Source organism: Oreochromis aureus, linkage group 14 (genome assembly GCF_013358895.1).
Source record: "Oreochromis aureus strain Israel breed Guangdong linkage group 14, ZZ_aureus, whole genome shotgun sequence".
Taxonomy (NCBI): Eukaryota; Metazoa; Chordata; class Actinopteri; order Cichliformes; family Cichlidae; genus Oreochromis; species Oreochromis aureus.
In genome coordinates, this window is record NC_052955.1 from 40,565,077 (window position 1) to 40,575,495 (window position 10,419).

The 10,419-nt window shown below is 43.9% G+C and overlaps 1 long non-coding RNA gene across 1 annotated transcript; it reads right to left on the reverse strand.

The window, feature by feature from the left end:
• Positions 1 to 6,535: 6,535 nt before the first annotated feature.
• Positions 6,536 to 7,959, reverse strand: LOC120443482. Its single transcript, XR_005615447.1, has 3 exons — positions 7,888 to 7,959; positions 6,869 to 6,958; positions 6,536 to 6,701 (listed from the first exon to the last, which is right to left on the reverse strand). It is a non-coding gene; the product is annotated as an uncharacterized LOC120443482 (long non-coding RNA).
• Positions 7,960 to 10,419: the final 2,460 nt, after the last annotated feature.

Consider the following 10,419-nt stretch of genomic DNA (forward strand, 5'->3'; position numbering starts at 1 on the left):
CTTAAATTCCCATTGTTCTCAAGAAAGACTGGGAATGATTTAGCCTTACTTCTGTGCTTCACTTTCAGGTCAACCCAGAACCATTCGTCACATGTGCCATTTCGTAGTCCTATCTGGAGAGGTTCCTCATGGTTGACCACGATTCCCTGGAATTGATACCCAAGGCTGGCGTAGCTTGCGGCACACTCTGCCTGAATTATGTCCATTGCCTTCGCGTACAAGGTGGCGTACTGTGTCGTTGGGGGCATATAGGAGCAAACATAGCAGTCTTTCCTGGGTGTGCTGTCATGTATATATCGATACCATGCGTTATTCATCCATGGGTGAATGTGGTCTTGTGTCATGTCATGAAGATGTGAGTTGTCATGTGTCCATCTTGTCTGCAGGTGGTGTTGTTCATCCTTTTTCTCTCGGGTGAGTGTTAATAAACTCACCAGGAGTGCAACATTAGCCACTAGGAGGACGAGTGTCTTCATGATGACCAGACACACCTGTGACCTCTGATGAGTAGACTACCGGCAAGAAGTAGAGGGCGGGGTGTACCCGATCAGCCCTCCCTCCACCAATAGATCACCAGGAGTTAGGGGTGTCGGCGTCTAAACGTTTAGGTTGTCACTCACTTTTTTGCAGTGGCTTTGATGGATCCAAGATGGTCTTTCTGCTATTTTGCAGGCAGTAGGTGTGGTGAGTAGCACCTGATAAGGACCTTCCCACCTTGGTGAACTCCAGTTTTTTCTTTGGAGTACTTAGATCAGGATCTAATCACCTGGTTTCAACCTGCAAGACACTGGAGAGATATCACTCGGCAGTTGGTTGTTTAGAACAATCTCTTTATTTTCAAGTAATTTATTCATCCATTCGGCTAGTGTAGTTTCTCTTATTGACTTATCTATGGGCTCACATTGACAAAATGTGTCCCATTGTCTGATCTTATCAGAGTGGGGATGCCATATGTTGGAATGAAATGGTTGCACAAACATTTTGCTACTGAGATGGTGTCTGTTTTTGTTACTGGATAGATTTCTGGCCATTTTGAGAATACGTCTATGATCACTAGAGCGTATTCTGAGCCTTGGCATTCATTTAGCTCAATAAAATCCATGTGGATTGTATGAAAAGGATGAGGTGGTGTGCATTATGCACATTATAAGTGACTTTCTCCTGAGCCCATTTTAATGTGGAGAAACTCACTTGCAACAATTTTCTCGACAACGTGTCGTATAGCGCTTCTGTTACAATCATGCAGATCTGCTCAAACAGAGATCATCAAACAAAACTTTCAGTGCACTGTGAAAGTATCAAAATAAAAAGGCTTTGTTAAGTCATGACACTTGCTCCTCATCTCAGGAGGGTAAATCATACCATTAGCATGATTTATCATACCAGCATACTAATTGGCAGGCTCAACTTCACAACAAAAGAAAAATCATCAGCTAGATAAACTCCAACCCAACCATTAGCCGCACAACACACAACATAAGCCTCATGTCTCATTAGGTATCAATTTTAATCCCCAGGACTGTACTTTTTACTCATTTAGGCCACAAATTTTATTTAGTTTTCCTTTTTCCCCGTCATCATAAAACATGTGACATGTTGTCATGCATTTCGCAAAAGAAGTTTGTTCTTATGTATTCAGAGTTGTGTATCTGGGTGCAGGATTCACTCACACATCACAACAGGAAACTCAGTGTTTTAGAGTCTCCACTCTAACAAACTCCAACACATCCCATTCACTCGTACTAGAATTCCATCACCTTTTATTAATCTAAGAACCATCAACCAATTTGCATATCAGCTATTAACCCACTAAGTTGACAGGACAACAGAAATGCATGTTCAAAATATTATCACAAAAATAGAATTTCCCTCATACAGTAAATTACTTGTGCTGCATCAGTCAGGCAGAAAGCATCTCCCAATTTACTATATTAACAACTAAATTTATTGTCTGATCACTGGTTGGTCAAACCAGAATCCTGTTTTTTTTTCACAAAAATTAAAATGTTGTCCTGCAACCTAGAGAGTTAACTGTCAGCATTGGATAAATTCAGCATTTGATAACAAGTGTCTGTTAAATTTACACTATTTTAACACTGATGAGAGACAAGCTGATTTTCATTGCATGTGTGTTTGTGTTATTAGGCAGGTTTAATCAATGTCTGTGGAGCTGCATCTCCAGCATGGCATGTTCTTAAAGCTGCCTTTCCTACACACTTCTCTGCTATTAATTGATCATTTTTAACTAATGTGCTATGAGTCCACTGGTCTTTGCATCACACGAGGTGACTTGGACAAGATGATAAACAGACTCACATGCTCATGATGCTGCCTAATCTTCATGAGCTTTCTTTTGTTTGTGTTAGTAGGGTTAATGCATGTTCTGCTTGTGTGTGTGATTTTGTATGTTTCTTTTTGCAGTGGTTCAGATTCCTTCTCAATTTTCCACTTAAGCAGTCAGTTTTCTTTTCCCCAGGTTTGCTAACCCAAATTTTGATTTTCCACATTAAACAACAGCATTCCTCTGTGTTCTCACCTACTGCTCTCACTCTGTTGTCCTCTCTCACTTCAACAGTCCAATAGCCGGCAGTTCTCTTCCAGCTTTGTCCTGTATTCTTCACTGTCTCTTTCATTGCCATCTTGCTCCAAACATGGCAAGTGTCAAACTCCAACAATCTTCTCAAAAGTCCTTCACACACAGTGAACTTGCAGCTTGCTGGAAACGCATCTCCATTCATCCAATCAAGATGATGGATCTTCTCTTTCTAATGCCGTTTGCCCATAGTGCTGCTGGACCTCTCTGCTCGGGTCTCTAGTATTGTCTCTTGGACTGCTGTCCACTGTTGATGTTCATGCTTGTGCTTCTGGTAGTGCACTCTGTGTCTTCAGGGAGAGATTAGCTTCCTTGGAGCTTGCTTTTTCAGGATGAGGACGGGAAGCTGCAAAACAATTCAGCCAAAAAATTCTGGCTGGGTGTTTCTATTTTTTGTTTCTAATGATCTTAACCTATAATTTTCTTCCGACTGCTGCCCGTGGAGAATTGATCCAGGTCTGCTTTTCATCTGAAAGTGACAAAACTAAGACATTTTTCATTATTATCATCACTGTGTAACCAACACACACCTCTCTCTCTCTCTCTTTTTTTTTTTGAACTCTCCTGTCTTGTTCTTGGCTGATAAACACAAAACCTTTTCCCTATTATTTTCCATCTACAATGTAGATTTTGTCTCTTTTTTACTCTTTTTTTTCTTTACACTAGCTGGTGACCTGCAGAATCACTGCTCTCACAATTTGTGACAATTACGTTTACACAACGCACACACACTGATGATATGTGCCATGGAGATCCATAAGTATGATCACAAGTTTATTTAATTATTTTTCAACCCAACAAAGCAAATAAACAAAAACATGATGCTGATACTATGAACACTCTACACACATGAGTCAAGATCCAGGAAAACTGCTGCGCATCTGAAAGAAGAAGCTGAACTCACGGATACGCTACATACTCGAGTTATCATAGTTCTGTTTCCCTCTCTTTGATGAGTTCTCAGCAGCTCCCGATCTGATAATGTGTAGCTTGCTCATCAGCTCAGAAGAGACAGCAACGCAACCTCACACAGTGGTTGCGTGCTTTGCCCCACAGTGGCAAAGACTTACGGTGTGTTCACACCGAACGCGATAGGCGCGAGCGAAAACGCCCCAAACGCCCCTAATTTGACGCGTGCACATTCGCACCTCGACGCGTGTCCAACAGAAATCCATCGCGCGTCAAAATTGCATATTTTGACGCGCGTGAACCGGAAATGTGGGCGGGATGTGGGAGGAAGTTGTGCCAGACGGTATCTTTGCAAGATGGCAGCTGTCGAGCTATCGCTTGAAGAGAGAGTTTCCCTGCTCTATCTACTGTGGAGAGCAGAGCAGCGGGGGAAAAGACGTCCTTGCCGTACCTGGGTCCATCAGGTCCTCCAGAGGCGTGAGCAGTTTGGTGAGTTTCACCACTTGCTCCAGGAGCTGCGCCTGGATGACGGCCGATTCCAGCGATATCACCGTCTTTCACTCGGCCAGTTTGAGGACCTGCTGTCCCGCGTCGGTCCCAGAGTCGCCCGCCTGGACACCAACTACAGGCGCTCAATTCCACCTGCAGAGCGCCTGTCCATCTCCCTGAGGTTAGTAAAAGTGTTTAATACGGTCGTCCTTTATAGATACCTGTGCTAATATATGCTAAACTATCGTTTATACACTGCTAACATGGCTGTGGTATGCTAACAGTGAATGCTCTCGGTGTTTACTGAAAGCAAACTGTGGTACGGTGACGACTGTATTTTTAATATTTCTAGTGATACTCGAAAGTTCTCATCAAGTCCCGATTTAATTCGATTTATGCTGTTATCAGTGTTTGCAATGATAGCATGGCTGTGGTGTCTATCAGTGCATGCTCTCTGTGTTTGCTGATATCAAACAGTGGACCACTGTGCGCTAATCTTTGTTGTGATACTCTCCTTTTTTTTAATTTAGACCTGGTTTAATTCATGTATAGCTGAATTTTTTATATAATCCCCGCAGACTGTTTTAGATATTATCTAATAATTATAGTGTATATTAGATAATATCTAATATATTTGTAATTGAAATCTAACATCACCAAAGTGTTTTGGAATCTGAATAATGTATTTTATAACTGCAGTACACATCATACTAATTTTAAACAATTTTGTCCAGGTTCCTTGCCACCGGGGACTCCTTCAGGACCATTGCGTTCAGTTTTCGAGTTGGTGTGTCTACCGTGAGCCAGATCATCCCCCAGGTAGCGACAGCCATCTGGGACTGTCTAGTGGATGATTTCATGGCTGTTCCTTCACCAGGAGACTGGCAGTCCATTGCAGAGGAATTCCAGGAGCACTGGCACTTCCCTCTCTGCTGTGGAGCTCTGGATGGGAAGCACGTCCAGACGAAGGCACCCCCCAACTCAGGATCCATGTTCCACAACTACAAGGGAACATTCTCCATTGTTCTCCTTGCGGTTGTGGATGCAAGGTATCGCTTCGAGTTATTGATGTTGGGGGTGCGGGAGGACCAGCGACGGGGTATTCTGGCCAACTCCACCTTTGGTCAGGCTCTTCGGGCTGGGACTCTCCATCTGCCTCCTGACCAGCCTCTACCTGGTGGAGAACACCGTGGAGCCCAGCCCCATGTGTTTGTGGCTGATGAAGCGTTCCCGCTGCGGCGTGAGCTCATGAGGCCTTTCCCTGGACGCCTCCTCCCTTTAGAGAAGAGGATTTTTAACTATCGCCTTTCCAGGGCCAGGATGATAGTGGAGGGTGCCTTTGGTGTCCTCTCCTCACAGTGGAGGATGTATCGGCACTCCATGGAACTCCGTCCTGAAATTGCAGAGAAGTGTGTGAAGGCAACGTGTGTTCTCCACAATTTTCTGCGCTGTTTGGACGAGAGAGGGGCACCTGCTGTGAGGAGTGTGGCACCTGCTGTGGTGGAGCCGTTGCAAAGCCTAGGCCGTGTAGCAGCAAACAACTCCTCCAGAGAGGCTGTCCTGGTGAGGGAGAAGATCATGGCCCACTTCTCGGCGGAGGGAGCTGTGACTTGGCAGCCAAAGGAGTAACCTTGTTTGAAGTCCGAGTGACTTCCCCACAACGGCTCTTTTAAGAGCCACCCACAAACCTGTAAAGAGTGTTCCTGCCTTTTTAACATTTTCTTAATAAATGGAGCTCTACTCCAAAATAAAATAACCTCTCTTTACTCTCTTAAATAACTTCACTATGTTCCTATATACTGTGTGATGCAAAATTTTGGGCAACCTTATTAATAGTAATTATTTTCCTGTATGAATCGCTGTTACAATTGAAAATGTCACTTGCATATATCATATAGGAGAGACACACATTGATATACACTAAATTTTCATTTCATTTGTCTTTTTTAAGTTGCCAATGTATGCACCTGCTTGATTTTGTTTAAACAATTATTCCACACTTTATGTAAATCCAGTGAACTTAATTTCACTTCTCAAATATCACTGTGTGTGTCTTCCATATGATATATTTAACTAACAATTTTATTGTAACAACCAACGATTTCTACAGGAAAATAATGACTTTTACCAAGGTTGCCCAAACTTTTGCATCCCACTGTATTAGTATATTTTGTCATTAGTATAATAAGAAATACATTCTACATGTGTCAAGTCGGGTGCGAATATTTGCTGTGTAGTAAAACTGAGACATTAGTCATTAAAAATGTTTATTTGAAAAAATATATAAATTCAATAACAACAACATTAAACATAAATATATAAAATTTAACTATTTACAGAAAGACAGGAACAAAAAGGACCCAGCTTGGAGTAGAAGAGCCTCAGGGAGAATGAGGAGAAAAATAAGAACATTGTTTCTGCCCTGGAGAGCCTGCTGCCTCATCAGAAAACTACTGATCGCTAGGGTCCAATGTTTCCAAATTTAACACAGCTGTGCTGCTTTCAAAAAGTAATTTGTGCATTTGGAATTTCACTAATTCTCGTGTCTGAGGCGGCAGGCTCTCCAGAGCAGGAGCAAGGCCAAGGAGGAAATACTCCGTTGGAGACGGGCGTGGCCTCTTCAGTGACTCCAGGATGGCCAGCTCCACCGCCGATGGACCATCCTGGGACCCGTCCCTCGACCGCTTTTGAGCTGTCCTCCTCTGTGGGCCTGTAAAACACAGCACAAAACACAAAGAATTGAGAAGGCTGCTACTAGATTTTCATTTTCAAAATTGAAAAAAAGAGGATATGAACAGATTGGTTGTGAATATTTAGTAAAGGTGATCACCAGGGAATCCAAGTGACTAAAAAGCTATCAGTGCTTGATGTACATACCTGTGGGTGCAGCAGCAGGAGTGGAGGGACCAGGGACTGGGGAGCCAGAAGAAGCATCAGGGGATGGCTCTGCTGCATAATCAGTTGACTCTATCAAGACAATATTAAATGTTAACAGGTTGAAAACAATAGTCATTCCGAAATTATATACAGTGGTCCCTCATTTATTGCAGCACATGAACAATAGTCGCAGTTCTCATAATTCATTCTCAAAGTGCAAACCTTTGTCGATTTTTAAACGTAAAAGTATTATTATGCCGTGCTTTTTCTCCGTCTGTGGCGCCACTTTTGTGCGCCTTTTTCCCTCGCAGTGCAGGTGTCTATTTCCGAATGAGGGTCATAGTTATGAGTGTCTTTGTGCTGTTTTTTCTATTGGACGTGATGGTTATCAAAACCAAACATGGTAAATTTGGCGCAGGAGACACGACACGGAGGAGATTTGTCAATCAGGCTGCAGAATGCAATGCGCATTGTTGAAAGCTGTACGGTGCAATAACAAAAAATCAGCAAAAAGGCGAGGCATTGACGGATGAACTGCGGGACTACTGTATACTGTTTATTAATAAAATATATTCCTATATGACAACACGCATAAATTAACTGCCTACATTAATTCATTGTAAACATACCTTCAGACTGAAACTCCCCTGCTGCCTCTCCGGGCTGTCCCTCGTCCTCGGGCGGTTCTCCACGGTCCGCACCATATTGCCGCTAGTCTCCCGTGGGGTGAGGAAGGGGTCCAGAAACCCCATGACCGCGTAAAATTTCCATCTCCTCCCCGATCCTGCTGCAGACCCACTCCTCTTCTCCTTCCATGTCCTCTTCTCCTTACTATACGTGTCCCTGAGGCTCTTCCACTTTTTCCTGCAGATGTCCTCTGAATAAACACATTATCTTGTTAGCGGAAAGGTATTTGTACATCAGTGGGGAAAATAGCGGGACAGTAGGCATGCTTGCCAGCTTTTGCGCGGACTCATCGGGTCAGTCTGAAAATTAAAAAGAAGAACAAATGAACTTACCAGGTTGCCCGATCTCCTCACTTATGTGCCTCCAAGCTAGGTCCTTTTTATTCCTGTCCCGAAGTAGCAGCTAGCATCGTATAATTCTGGACGATTAGCCACTGCGCTGATGAGTTTTTCCTCCATACTGAATGAAGAATGAAGGGCTTTGGTTTGATCTGCCCCTTTGACCTGGTTACAGCCACGTCACCAGGCTCCTGATTGGTTGGCGGCGGCGACTTGACGCTGGAGTTCAAATTTTTCCAACTCGAGCGGTGAACGCGAAACGAGCGTATGCACAAAATGCAACACAAAAACTGACGCGCGTGGTTTTTTTCGCGAGTCAAACGCGCCAGACGCGGCACACTGACGCGCGTTTCAGGCGTTTTGGCGTTTTCGCGACGCAAATCTGCTTCCGAATTTTCGCCGGACGCGCAATCGCGTGTCATCGCGCTTTTCCATTGACTTTACATGTAAACCTGACGCTCTGGCCGCCTCTATCGCGTTCGGTGTGAACACACCGTTACACTTTCATATTAAATTCAGCTTCTCCATCATGTAGTTTTCAGCTGTTTCATACAGGGTTCAGCATATTAGTTGTTTTCACAGGTGTGCTCTATATCTCAACAATGGCTCATATTAGGATGACAGTTTTCAAACAGGTCAAGTGCTTCTATGCACTTCATTAATTAAAATATTTACCTATTTTACTTCATCTCGTATGTCATTGTACTGAATTTGAGCAACCTTAAGCTTAATGCAGATTACTGTTAACAACTGGTTAAATTAATGGTCAGGAGCACAGGCTGTTGTTGATCAGGGCAATCTAAAGAATCATCTAAACATTTTGTGTCAGCAAGGGGTGGGGGAAGCCATTCACCAGAGCATAGCTTAACTGCTGCTGATGTGGACTGGCCTTCTCCACACGCTCTTCAAGGCTGCTGTTTTCCAGCAGCGAAGTCCAGTCTGTCACCCTCTGACACACTCTTGGTTGCTTAGGAACCCATGATAACAACAACAGTCAGCGTCACAGACCACGTGTTCTACTCCGCACTCACTCACACAAACACACTCAACACAACAACAACACAAAATAGGCCTATTGTCCAGCACAGTCTGGACTCCGCGGAACTTCTCAACGCCCCACAAAGCGGCGGAGAACTCACTCAACGCCCCACAAAGCGGCGGAGGACTCACTTATCGCTCCACAAAGCAGCAACAAACACCGTTCTTAGCCCCACAAAGTGGCTAAGGAACTATACACTCACACAGTTATAGAGTCGGGCTCTTTGAACTTACTCGGTGTTGCTTAGCGTGTAATATCAGCCTCGAATCCCGCCGATCGTCATTGATCGAGGAGGAAAGACAGACAGCTAATCCACAGGAACTTCCTGGCTGACGTCAGTCTTTCAGCGTGTCTCTTCTCCCCTCGGTGAATGTCGACTCCAGGGATCCGGCTCGGAGGACGAATTAATGATAGGTTTGTAGCTTGAACCTATTCACTGGAACGTTGAAGACAATGTAATTACACAGCAAGCAAGACACGAGTAGGCAAGTTCTTTATGTTTCACGTGCACGGGAGAGAACTGGACAGGCGCCGTTCCTTCGCCTGACCCCAGTTGCTCTTGTCCGCTCCCCCGTAACACTGCTCTTTTATTATGGTTACATGAATATGCATAGGTTCATTAACATATAACGGCTTACATAGGCATACATGTGAACAAAGAATACCTTGTGTGTGTGTGTGTGTGTGTGTGTGTGTGTGTGTGTGTGTGTGTGTGTGTGTGTGTGTATATGTGTGTGGGGGGTCAAACTGTGACCCCAGGAAGACTCCCCAGAGCCGTCCATCTAAACAAAAGGCACTTAGACTAAAACAGTTTATCCTACCATAAAACAATAAGACAAGGTACGACCTCTCCCATGCTCCTAAAATGTGGGTGTGAAAGTCAGAGAGCTCTGGAATGCACACAAAGCTTGCAGACTATTAAGGATCAAACCTCTACCAATCTACACCTAAATATAAAACTCTAAGAATATATAAGTAGATATTTCTAAGCATAAATGACAATCACAATACAAATCTAACAATTTCCCTAATGGATGGATGGATCATGGAATTCGGACAGTTTTACACCTGTTAGACAATTTGTTATCATATAACAAATTCATAGATAAATATGCCATGTCATGTACCGGTTTGCCAGAGGTGGCCCAGACATGAGCCAGCACAAGGCCAGTTGTAGACACACTGGTGGTCCTGTGCTGGCCCATGTGTGGGCCACCTCTGGCAAACCTGGTCTGGGCCACCAAAGGGCCGTCATTCTTTGTGGTATGTGGGCCATGTGTAAGTTGTGTGCAGCCACGGGCCAGTTGCAGACATACTGCTGGCCCTGTGCTGGCCCAGAACAGTTTCACCTCTGGCCCCAGATGTCAGCCTAATATGTACCTTAATCAAGCCATGTAATAACAACATATGCCAGAAAATAATAGTGCAAAAGTAACATGACAAAACTCTGTTCAGACAGTGAATGGACTGATTCTTATATAACACTT